At 28.7% G+C, this 12,663-nt stretch overlaps 1 long non-coding RNA gene across 2 annotated transcripts; it reads right to left on the bottom strand.

Moving 5' to 3' along the window:
- Positions 1–4,780: 4,780 nt before the first annotated feature.
- Positions 4,781–9,100, bottom strand: LOC133781975 (uncharacterized). Of its 2 annotated transcripts, none has more exons than XR_009870297.1 (3): positions 6,921–9,100; positions 6,770–6,811; positions 4,781–5,042 (listed from the first exon to the last, which is right to left on the bottom strand). It is a non-coding gene; the product is annotated as an uncharacterized LOC133781975 (long non-coding RNA). The 2 variants fall into 2 exon arrangements; XR_009870298.1 differs by having other exon boundaries at positions 6,770–6,805.
- Between the last annotated feature and the right edge of the window lie 3,563 nt (positions 9,101–12,663).

Genomic DNA, 12,663 nt, shown 5'->3' with positions numbered 1-12,663 from the left:
AAGTAATAATCTTTGCTAGCTGTGTGTTTTTACGATATGCTGATGATCTGTTATCGAACAAGTATAGGCATATATATATATATATATATATATATTAGTCAAGAGCTGGTGTGGGCACGAGCAACCGTTTGAATGTTACTCTTTTTTTTTTTAGCATTTTGCTAAAAGAACGAGTAAGAAATATATTTTTGTTTTGAATTATTTATATGAGAAGAGAGTAACTAATAATATAAATAAATAGTTCATACTTAATAATTTATTTATTTTAATTTTGGAAATTGAATTGATTGTTTAAGATTTTATATTATTATTATTATTATTATTATTTTTATTATTATGTTTTTTTGCCACTTTTCTATTTCACTTATAATTTTTCTTTATTTAATAAATTAAAATATATATTGTGAGAAAATAATTTCGTTGCAAACTAATATTTTTTTAAATATTTAATTCAACTATTTACAACTTTACAGATATTTTTTTTTATTTAAGAAGAGTTAAATTATATTTCAAACAAAAGATGTATATATTACATAAATAACAAGTTGGAGTATTAGTGAAATGAGTCAATGGAACAATATTTTTTTGTTGGAAAAAAAGTAGTCTTAATTAGTTATTAAAAAAGTAGTCTTAATTAATTGTTTATTTTAAAAAATGAATCTATTATTAAATGTATAAATATTCATGCTTAAAATTATATAAAAATTATATTTGAATATTGAGGAATTATATATTTTTTTTGTTTGAAAAATTTGTAAATAGTATTAACAGGTTGTAAATTATTTGTTTATAACTAATATGATCTTAGAGAATTAGAGTAGTGATATGTGCACTCAAAATACGATAAATGTAATTGGCTAAAATATATGTAATTGACTAAGTTAAATTACCACATCACTATGCGTAATATTTACTAATTGAAATTGACTTTAACAAATAGTTTTATATTGTTTGTTGAATACGAATCCGTTAGTTGTAATTCTTCTGTTGTCTTTTTGTATTGTGATTTTTCTTTTGCTATTTTTTTCACACACTAATGTACTATATATATAATACTACTTTTTACTATTTTTACTTTAATTTATGATAAGTCGATTGTGGTTTAAGTTGCTCAACATAGATAGATATATTTTTCAGTATTTTTGTCACATATATATAAAAACAAAAAATTTATAGATCATGTAATAATTACGAAAAATTGTCACTTTACTATTTTGTATTTTATTTATATTATTACTAATATATTTTATATTTTTAATAAGATAAATTGAACAAACCTAATACATGAAAGATTAGGTTTTACCGGCTGTAATATAAAATAAGTAAATAAATTTGTTAGAAATATATAAATAGCGTAAACATGTCAAAAAAAATTTGTAGTGTAAATTTATTTTTCAAAATAAAAGTATAAGTATAAAAATCAGAATAGGTAAATAATTTGTACTTATATAATGTCAATGAATTTTTTTTAACTATATATAAACTAAATAAATAGATAATGTAGGTCCCCAAGTAAATATTAATTTTCTCACATTATATATAAATATAGTAAGTTCTCTACTTTTAATATATTTGTTGTCAGTAAAATAATATAACTAACGGACACGTACTATAGTATTTATATGTAATACATGTGGCGGATAATTTTAGAATTAAAGATTCGGACCAAAAATTGAAAAACATATTAGAAAACAACAAAATAAGAAAAAAAGAAAGGAGAAGAAAGTGTGAGGAGCTTATTCATAAATATATATAGCATAGATATATTACGAGCTAGTGAGTATATTGCCATTTATTTCTATACCTACCACCAATTGATGAGTATATTTGCATGTCTTCTCAAGAGCAACACAAATCTATAAATTAAGGTGCGTATCCGACAGACCCATTTATAGTTGCACGTACGATATGACATATAAGGTGGATCTTTAACAATTAAATAAATAAGGGTAGGTATATAAGGTATGATTTTATACCTACTATTAGGGCACAGTCATGAAAATTCATCAAGATTATACAGAACATATCTTACCGGTAATTATTGCCCGCTGTAAAAAAATTCATGTATAAATAATTTCAAAAGAAAATTTTGAAGAAATATGTTTCTAGTTTCTTTATATTTTTTTTAAAAAAATACTTCATTTTTTAAATGTTGTAAAGGGTGCTTCAATCACTTAATTCTCCCCAATTAATTAATTATTTCTAAATACATTTTTGTTATAAATTTATATAAATATTCTAACCAACTATTTAATAATAACATTATATTGTTTTCACTCCACTTTTAACCAATAAACTTAATAACAAATATAAAATAAATATATATTTACAAATATAAAATAAAAAATATTACATATTATCCTTATACATTATACATGTGAGTTTAATAGAAATTGTTGTGTTTCCGTTAGATGCAACACTTTTATTTTATTATTTTCTAACACAGTTAGTTTCAAAGTTATCTAAATAAGGTAAATAAATTAAAACAAAAAAAAATTAATAAAATCATCTAAATAAGGTAAATAAATTGAAAAAATAAATAAAATGTAATAAATGAGTCATAATAATTTTTTATCACATATTTTAAAATTAGGAAATTTGCGACAAAAATCATTAAATAGTTCAAAAGATTACACTTAAATCACTAAATAGTTTTTTTGGTAGCAAAATTGAGGAAGTTGTTTGAAAGATTACATTTAAGTCATTAAGTAGTTTTTTTGGCGACAGAAATTAGTAAGTAGTATAAAATGTTGCACTTAAGTCACTAAGTAATTGGTTTTGTTGCAAAATTCATATTTTACACAATTTTTATTTTTATTTTAATTAATCATAAAATGTCTAAAAATATATAACATCAGTATAATAAATAGAATCTCTTTTAAAAATAAAAAAATAATTTAAAATTTTTTAATATAAAAATATTATTCACTAATTTTGTTTAAATAATACAACTTAAATTGAATTAAAACTTAGTTTATTCGAAATTAAATCATTTTTCATGTTATAACTTTTGATTTTTTTTAATTTGTAAAATAAATTTCAAATAATTTTTCAATGTTAGAATTATATATTTTATGTCTTTATTGATTAATTAAAATTGAGATAAAATAAGTATAAAATATGACTTTTGCAACTAAAAAATTATTAGTGACTTAAGTGTAATATTTCAAATTACTTAACAACTTTTGCCACCAAAAAATCTATTTATAATGGTTTAAGTGCAACATTTAAGCCTACTTATTGACTATTGCTGCAAAAAAAAAAACTATTTAGTGACTTAAGTGTAATTTTCAGACTATTTCATGATTTTCGCCGTAAATTTTTCTTATTAGAGTATTTATGTGCTTAATTTTTTTTCTTTCTTTTATTAGTTATTTATTTTATAATAAATAAAACTTAACTATATTGTAATTCTATAAATATAAAACTTTTATAAACATATGAAATAAAAAATTATTCAAAAAAGTCACTTATAACATTTAAAATATTTTTTTCCTCTAAACTTTTTTTGGAAAAATCCAATATTAAAAAAAAAAAAGTCTTATAACGGTAAGAAAATATATAACTAGTGGTGGAAAAAAATTGAAATAATCAAGAAAGAATGCAAAACTTGATGGGGTCTACAGTTGATCTTATTGTTTGAAGATATTCGATATTATTTATTTATTTATTTGTAGTGTTGGTTCTTGTCATTTTATTTCTGGTTATAGATTAGGAATAGTTTGGAGATGACTATGATTTATTGTCTATAGATATTATTGGCATGCCGATCACACAAAACAAAATTTGTCTTCTCAATTCCAAATCATGAGTCCCACATGCTTTATCTCTCCAGTTGCTAAAGCTCTCAAGTTGCAATACAACTTGGAGCTTTATCTCTGTTGACCAACCCATTCGGTACGGCATTCTATCGGACCGAAAATCAAACAAACGACAAGCCATTTATCTCTCTGAGCAACCCATTCCTTACGGCATTCTCTCTCTATCTCTCTCCAATACAATCTCTGTCTCTCTTTTTCAAGCCTCACCCAGATGCTACCGCCCCTTTCCATGTGCCTTCCCATTATAATACTTTATAATTGTATTGTTTAAAATTTATAAACCACAAAATCAATAATAAGGTGTACACAAGTTATCATTTGGAGAAGATTTTGTAACTTAATAAACTGTGTAAGAAGAGTTAAACAAGTTTTAATTTATAATCGAAACCTTTTAAATTTTATCTTTTGTGTTATTTATGTGAATTAAACATATATACATGGATGTATGCATGTAAATGGGGCGGGTCTGCCCCGCACTACTACGAAAATGGGATTTCTCGACAGTTTTTAATTGTCGCTATTGAGCAATGACGACAGTCGACTAACTGTCGTATTTGCCTATGCCGGCATAGGGTAGCTACGCCGACAGTTAATAAGTGTCGCCGTTGCTGGCTACGCCGACAGTTAATACGTGTCGCCGTTGCTGACTACGCCGACAGTTAATACGTGTCGCCGTTGCTGGCAACGCCGACAGTTAATACGTGTCGCCGTTGCTGGCAACGCCGACAGTTAATACGTGTCGCCGTTGCTGGCAACGCCGACAGTTAATAGGTGTCGCCATAACATTGAATTTATATATATAATAATTTTTCGATATATATTTTTTTAAAACTTTTAATTATATTTTTAACAAGTGAAGTTTGATATAAATTTAAATAAAAAAATTACTCACATAATTAATTATTATTACCATAATTTGTAAAAAAAAATATATTTATCATAATAAAAATTCATATACATACAACATTTATTCATACAATTGAAATGTAAATAATATATCAAATCTCCATGAGACTAAATAAGTCTCAATGAAAATTCATTATAATTTTCAATAAAAATTCATTATTCTCAATGTAAATAATACATCAAATCATCACTATACATAATTCTTACAAGCAAGAAAGAAAATAATACCCAACAACTTGAAGAAGAATTTCGTGTTGCATTGGTTCTCTTATATAATTGTCTTGGTTCTCTTAAATATCCAAGTAGAGTTTTAGCCTACAATACAGAATAAACACCATTAAAGTTAAACCAAAACTAAAATAAATAGAGAACTTGAGGTTGCAGAATAAATAAAAAGGATGATTGTGGTTTTCAGTCACAAAAATAATTTATATAAAAGTTGTATTTTTCTTATGAAATTAGATAGCCTCATGGCTTAAGTAGTTAGTCTTAATTCTTTAAACTAAGGAATGCATACCTGTCAGTCTCAATTTAAAAGTGCTCAAGCTAGTTAGTTTATGAAATCACGTAGACATTAATAAACAAAATTACCAATCATTCATAGCACATTAGCAAATATACGATAAACATCGAGAAATTAATATACATATATACACATATAAAGACATGCACTGTGTAAGTAATATGCATAAGATTCTAAGTCCATAGTACTTAACAAGAAAAGAAAAGATAATATAGTTATAAACAAGAGCACCAAGAACATAAATATAATAGATCATTAATATATAACACAAGCATACCAGGTGACATTTGATAAAGTTATTAAAGTAACACAATGAGCATACCAGACAAAGTTGTTAAAGTAACACGAGTTGTGAATAAGCCTAATCCAAATTTATAAATCTAATTCACATTTGAAAGTCTACGCTAAATCATAATTTCTTTTGGTCAAGCATATATATTTATTTTAATAAATAGCCATATAATTATGAATTCTATGCAAACGCATCATTTTTAACAAAGTGATAATCAATCCATTTTAGAAAATTTTCAATTGTTTAAAAAATACATTGTTTCAACTAAGGCCATCGAACATGGTAAAAACAATCACAGTTTGGAAGAAAAAAATAACTTAGATATTATTTAAGTAAGAAAATGATCAAACTATTAGACTACAATGAAACACAAAGCTATGCTTCAATTAAAATAAACACAAATTGTGATAGTAGTTCTGGTGCAGAAAAGGAAATCATCGAGTAAATATATAAATATATATCCTATGTCTCAATTGATTGAACCCAAAACTCACCAATTGATTTTTTTAGAAAATTTTCAATTGTTTAAAGAATACATTGTTTCAGCTAAGGCCATCGAACATGGTGAAAACAATTACAGTTTGGAAGAAAAAAAATAACTTAGATATTATTTAAGTAAGAAAATGATCAAACTATAAGACTATAATGAAAGATAAAGCTATGCTTCAATTAAAATAAACACAAATTGAGATAGTAGTTCTGGTGCAAAAAAAAGAAATCATGAATTATCAACCAATATGCTAATAACGTCAAACTTTTGTATAACACTTTATACTATTGAACCTACAAGTGATCACAAGAACCAAAAGTGATGCTCAATGTTATAAATCACCTCACCAAAGACATTAGACAAGGGACAAGAAGAAAACTAACATATACAAAACAAGAAATACAAAAGGTTATGCTATATGTGTATGCCAACACGCAATATGTGCATTCATACAAGTATATGTTATAATCAAACCAATCAAACAAACACAATTCAATTATAGGATGATCATAGACAAGTCTACATCAATTCAAACAACACACAAGTTTTCTTTCTTATCTCCGCAGCACACAAATTTCTCAGATCCTACTTCACTAAAACACACAAGTTCTCAACCTTCCGTTATCACCGCAACACACAGTAACAATCTCAGAACCTACTTCACTATGGATGAATATTTAAAATATTCAAACTCCTCTAACATTTGCATAGTATTAAAATAAAAGTTAGAGGCATACCTCTTGCAAACTGTTGCAAAATAGTTTCTTTGAAGTCTGTCTCTGCACATGCACACATTTACAATGTTATAATATAATGAAAGTGAGTCAAATCTGAATTAAATAATTAAATAATAATGCAAAAAAGAGAAAAACCAAATGCTCATCTTACTCTTTCTTCTCAGCCTTGGGTTGAGTCAAATGCTTAGCTTGTCCACCTAAAATACATAGAAAACTACATCATAACTTAGTTTATGCTATTTTCAAAATGCAAAGAAGTATTACATTTTGACAAAAAAACTAATATAAATATATATATATACATATATTTATACCTACAATCTTTATAATATTTATGTGCATGTAGAAGAGTCACCACCAACTATCTATATATTATATATGTTGTAGCTAGAGTGATAATAAATATAAATAATATTCCATATTTCAATCACATGTCCAATAAGTGCCCAACCATATCTCAAATCAAGTTTTCTTCAACTCTTCTTTGCGCTGCCCAAGAAATGAATAATAATAGTGAATGAATACAAGAAGAGAATAAATCTTACCAAGAAAAAACACAGATAAAGTTGAACAAAGATTTTCTTTAAGTCAAAATTTAAACAAGTTTTAGTAACATATTCATTTGAATTATGAGGGATTTAATTCCTAAAACAATTGCCTTAAAAATTAGAACAAATAAATTCAAGAAGGAACCGCAAAACTCAACAATTATATACATTTATATAAGAGAATTTGCAATCTAAATGAGAGCCAGAAAATCTTTAACTCAAGATGAAGTTTTATAGATCTAGCAACAAGACAAGAGTGAAAGAACCACATCAAGAATAAAAAACCCAGAAGTTAAGATATCAAGATGAACCTATACTCCAATCAATTGCAAGTCAGCAAATCAATCACTTTTTCAAACACTGCAAAGAAAACTGATGACAAAGAAAGAAACACAAAAAGGTTAAAATCTCATTAAATTAAGACAAGAGAATAATACAAATAAAAAAACTTAGTCAAGTAGTGTAGTATAATTATCAAAATCATTCTGCATAAACATGCATGTTAAATAAAGTATGAATTAAACTAGATAGAAAATAAACAAAATATGAGAAACTACTAATAAACAATTTTTTCATGAACAATATATAAAATCTTTCTACGTTGTAACTAAATAATCTGTTTGGATTGAAATTCTATATATACACAATAGGTAGTAAAGAGAAACCATTCTTCAATTGTAACTGTTGTTCTTGTATCAAACTAATGCTCCCCTGTTTTTAATGTGTATATGACTACTTTAAGACTATTTATATCTATGTATTGCAGCATAATATACAATGTTTCTTGCATCTTGTTAGCAGGAAATAGCAAGAAATATCCTATCAATGCAAAACTTAGCAAAAAATGACCCTTTGCGTTTCTACACCAAGTTTTGCATCTGTCCAAGCTGCTCCAATGTAAGGAACCTTCAAGAGGAATACGTTAATGCACCTGAGACACAAGAACTAAATAGTTCCACAACGTACAGTGGAAAAAAAAAAAAAAAACTTACCATTTAATCAAGTTGAACAACAGAGTGCCAAGAATCTAAAGTCTTCAACGTGTATTCTCTTGTATTCTTTTTAATGTCAGCCAAATATTTCAAATCATTAGCTATATATAAATAGAAACAGACCTAAATATTTTATTAACCCCTAAAACAATTCACTCCTAGCTAAATTTTTTAACCACTATTAATTTCTAACTTTTACTCTTATATATTCTGTACATTATAAATGCAAACAAAAAAAGCTAATACATATTATATATAAAAAAAAACCACCGTACCTGTTCTGGTCGAAGAGTGAAATCAATGGGAGAGAACGAGAGTGACAACAACTATATCAAGGGAAAAAGAAAGCACACACATATATGTATCTATATATATATATATATAAATATATACTTTAGAAGAGAACAGTGGGTATATACCTGATAGAGGCGGCCTGATCTGGTAGAGCAGAAATGGGTTGTCTTCTGCTCGGAAATGGCGCACGGCAGCAGTAAAAAAAAGGGGATAAAGAAATAGAGAGAAACTGAGAAAAGGATAAAGGGAGAAAGATTGAGAAATGGGTATGGGATTGGGATACAAAATTGGGTATGAGATTGGGATACAAAATTGGGTCTGAGAATGGGAGAGAAAATGGAGAAATTATTTAATTTAGGGAAAACGAGTTAGGAAGAAGATGGCTGAGGGTTCGACTGGAAGAAGTCACACACGGAGGAAGAGAAAAGAGGGAAAAAGGAAAGAAAGAGGGAAGGGGAAAAAGAGAGGTGTGGCGGGGAAATTATTTAGAGTTAGAAATTTTCTTAAGAGGCAATGCCTCTTAAAAAATTCAGTTTTCTAATAGACATATTATTTTTCAATTAATAAAATATTGTTTTGTTAAATAATAATATAAATATGTTAAAAGAATAATAAATTTAAATTTTAATATAAAAATTATTATAAATACAAAAGTTAATAATATAAAAAATTTAGAAATAAAAAAAATCTAATTTTAAAAGTTTTTAATAAATACATCATTTTTATAAATATATATTTACATAATTTAGCTTATTTTTAAAATTATAATATTCATTAATTTTTTTACAATATTTTTTTAATTAATAAAATAACTATTTTTTAACTAATACAAATTTTATAAATATGTTAAAGAATAATAAATTTAAATTTTGATATAAAAATTATTATAAATACAAAAATTAATAATATGAAAATTTTAAAAACAAAAAATTAAAAGTTTTTAATAAATACATAAGTTTTATAAATATATATTTACATAATTTAGTTTATTTTTAAAATTATATTATTAATTAATTATAATTTTTTATTTGAATTTTAGCGACATTTTATGACTGTCGGCATTGGACTTTTAGTAACTGTCGGCGTTGAGGTCAATGGCGACAACGTTTAACTGTCGGGATTGGTCTTGAATTAACTGTCGGCGTTGGGGTCAACAACGACACATTTTAACTGTCGGCATTGGTCTCGAATTAACTGTCGGCGTTGGGGTCAATAGCGACACATTTTAACTGTCGGCATTGGTCTCGAATTAACTGTCGGCGTTGGGGTCAATAGCGACAGTCAAAAGCAACAGTGACAGTTATTAGCTGTTGTCGTTGGTCTCTATACCTACAGTTTTTAACTGTCGGCGTAGAGTCCTGCTAAGCAATTACGACAGTCAACAGAGTTGACTGTCGTTGTTGGGTGTCGGGAAAGCCCAGTTTTGTAGTAGTGCCGATAAGTTATTTGGAGCGGGTTGGGTCTGTCGCGACCCGTTTATTTATTTTAAAAAAAAATGAATTATATTTAAATTAGATTAAAAGTAAGAAATGAAATTGTAAATAGTATATACAATATACATTATATGACATCATAGTTTCGAAATATATATTATCTCATTTGTAAAATCACAGTATACCTGGATATTTGTAATCCATTTTTCTTGACTAAAGAGAAAAAAAGAATATTAATATGAAATGTATCATAAATACATATAAATACATCTCACTATTGTAGAACCAACACTAAGACATCTTATAAATAATAATGTTAAGAAAAATATATATAATAGTTGCATATATCTCAAAATAATATTTTTTTTAATATTGGGTAAGAATATTGAAATAAAAAAGTTTTCGGGGCGAGGCAGACCTGCCCCGCTTGAATTCATAGCAGGACGGGAAAGGACAGGGTGGGACGGCTTCCTGCACCGAATTCCACCATGTTTTTAATGGGGCAAAGACACCCTGTCGGGTCGGGGCCCTGCCCTGCTCTGCCTCACCGCCCCATTTTGACATGCCTACAACATGATATATTTGTTTATTGGAGTTACAAAATTGAAGTATATGATCATTTGGGGTGGTTAAAAGTGCTTAAAGCACTCAATTATATTATAGAATGGCTTGGGGCATGTTGCTCAACTAAGAAATAACGGTGATATGTTGCGTGCTTGTTGAGTAGCAAAATATTAACGCCAAACCTACTAAAAAACTAGGTGTTTCGTCATACCAATCTCGGCATACTCGTGTAATGCCCTGCTAATTAGGGTCTGTTACCACGTGTGTTTAAAACTAGTGATGGACTCGCTAAACGACTCATTTGAACTAAACACATGTGATTAAGCCACTAAGGGTTCATGTATTAATTTTTTTTCTTCAAGAAGTAAACATTTCCATTGAAAGAAGACTTTAGTCTTTACTTGGGATCCCAAATATAAGTTTAAAAATTTGTTTACAACTCACAGACTACAAAATAATCCGACCTAAGTGGCAAAACAGGGACCAACCCTAGTTCCCCTGCGATACCTTGGCCAAGGTGGTCGAGCAGACTACATATGTACACATCACCTCTAACGCTCTCCAACTCATGGCTGACCAAGCTTCTCCTTACCCTTACCTACACCACAAAGCACCCATGAGCCAAAAGACTTAGCAAGAAAACATATTAATAGATTTAGATAGCCAACATAATATAACAGCATGCTTGACAGTAATAACATAAACCAAGCATACACACTGTACCAGTTGGTGAGAATAGGGCCACACAAGTGCGTGTCGCACTCCCAATCATTCATATGTCATCGAGCCAGTCAACTGCATGATACACTACCATTCATTCATATGGCATCCAAGCCAGTCAAGAGCATGTTGCACTCCCCTTCTTTCATATGGCATCGGAGCCAGTCAACTTCATGATGCACTCCCAGGGTGCCCAAGCCATAAGAACCTGCACTTAGTGCGCATGATACCGATCATGACTGATAAACCGAGCCTTACAAACCCTCGACTCATAAGTCGACCCTTGTGAACAATTGACTTATAAGTTGAGCCTTGTAATCCCTCGGCTTATAAGCCGACCTTGTAAATCCTCGACTCGTAAGTCAAGCTTTGTGAACCCCTCGACTCATAAGTTGAGCCTCGTCAACCCTCGACTTATAAGTCGGGCCTTGTAAATCCTCAACTCGTAATTCGAGATTTGTGAACCCTTCGACTCATAAGTCAAGCCTCGTGAACCCTCGACTTATAAATTAGGCCTTATAAATCCTCAACTCGTAAGTCGAGCTTTGTGAACCCCTCGACTCATAAGTCGAGCCTTGTGAACCCTCGACTTATAAGTCGGGCCTTGTAAATCCTCGACTCATAAGTCGATCCTTATAAATCCTTGACTTATACGTCGAGCCTTGTAGTCCCTCAACTTATAAGTCGAGCCCTTTTAATCGAATATACCCTTGGCTAGTCGACCAAGCTTTTGGTTAGGTGCAATAGACAAACTCCTGACTTATAAGCCGAGCCTTCTAGTCGAGAATAGACATACATATAATACATTCATCATACACTGATACAAGACATTAGAATGTACTAACATAGGCACTACAACAATCTAACTATTTAATATCACTTTTTAATGACCTACACTTATGGTGAAGATCATGAAATATTATATATCATGTCCCACTTTACAAGAGATATAATGTAATGTGGGTCATTATATATAATTTTTTATTTTTTACATTTCTGTGTACTTTTTTTTTAAAAAAATAGGCCAAGGGGAAACATGAATTTTTCCTAAAAGTAACCACTGAGGCCGCCCTTTCCCCTCCTATTTTCTGAAAATTTTCTTCTTTCCCCTTTTCCGTTTCCCGCTACACCATATTGCTCGTTCTCTCTATCTTTGAAATGGCGAAGAGCCCTTCTTTGCTAGCTTTGAAATCTCCATAGATACCTTTTTCCACACCGTTGCTCTTTCTCTCTGCCTTGGTTTGAAGGTAAGACACTGCACTCACTCTCACTCTCACTTTCACCTTGGTTTTCTTTTCGGTTTTCATTGTTTCTAGCAATGTAAAAGAAAAATTCAGATAAAT

The sequence above is a fragment of the Humulus lupulus genome, chromosome 6 (assembly GCF_963169125.1).
Source record: "Humulus lupulus chromosome 6, drHumLupu1.1, whole genome shotgun sequence".
Lineage (NCBI taxonomy): Eukaryota > Viridiplantae > Streptophyta > Magnoliopsida > Rosales > Cannabaceae > Humulus > Humulus lupulus.
This window is presented reverse-complemented; position numbering and strand designations above follow the sequence as displayed.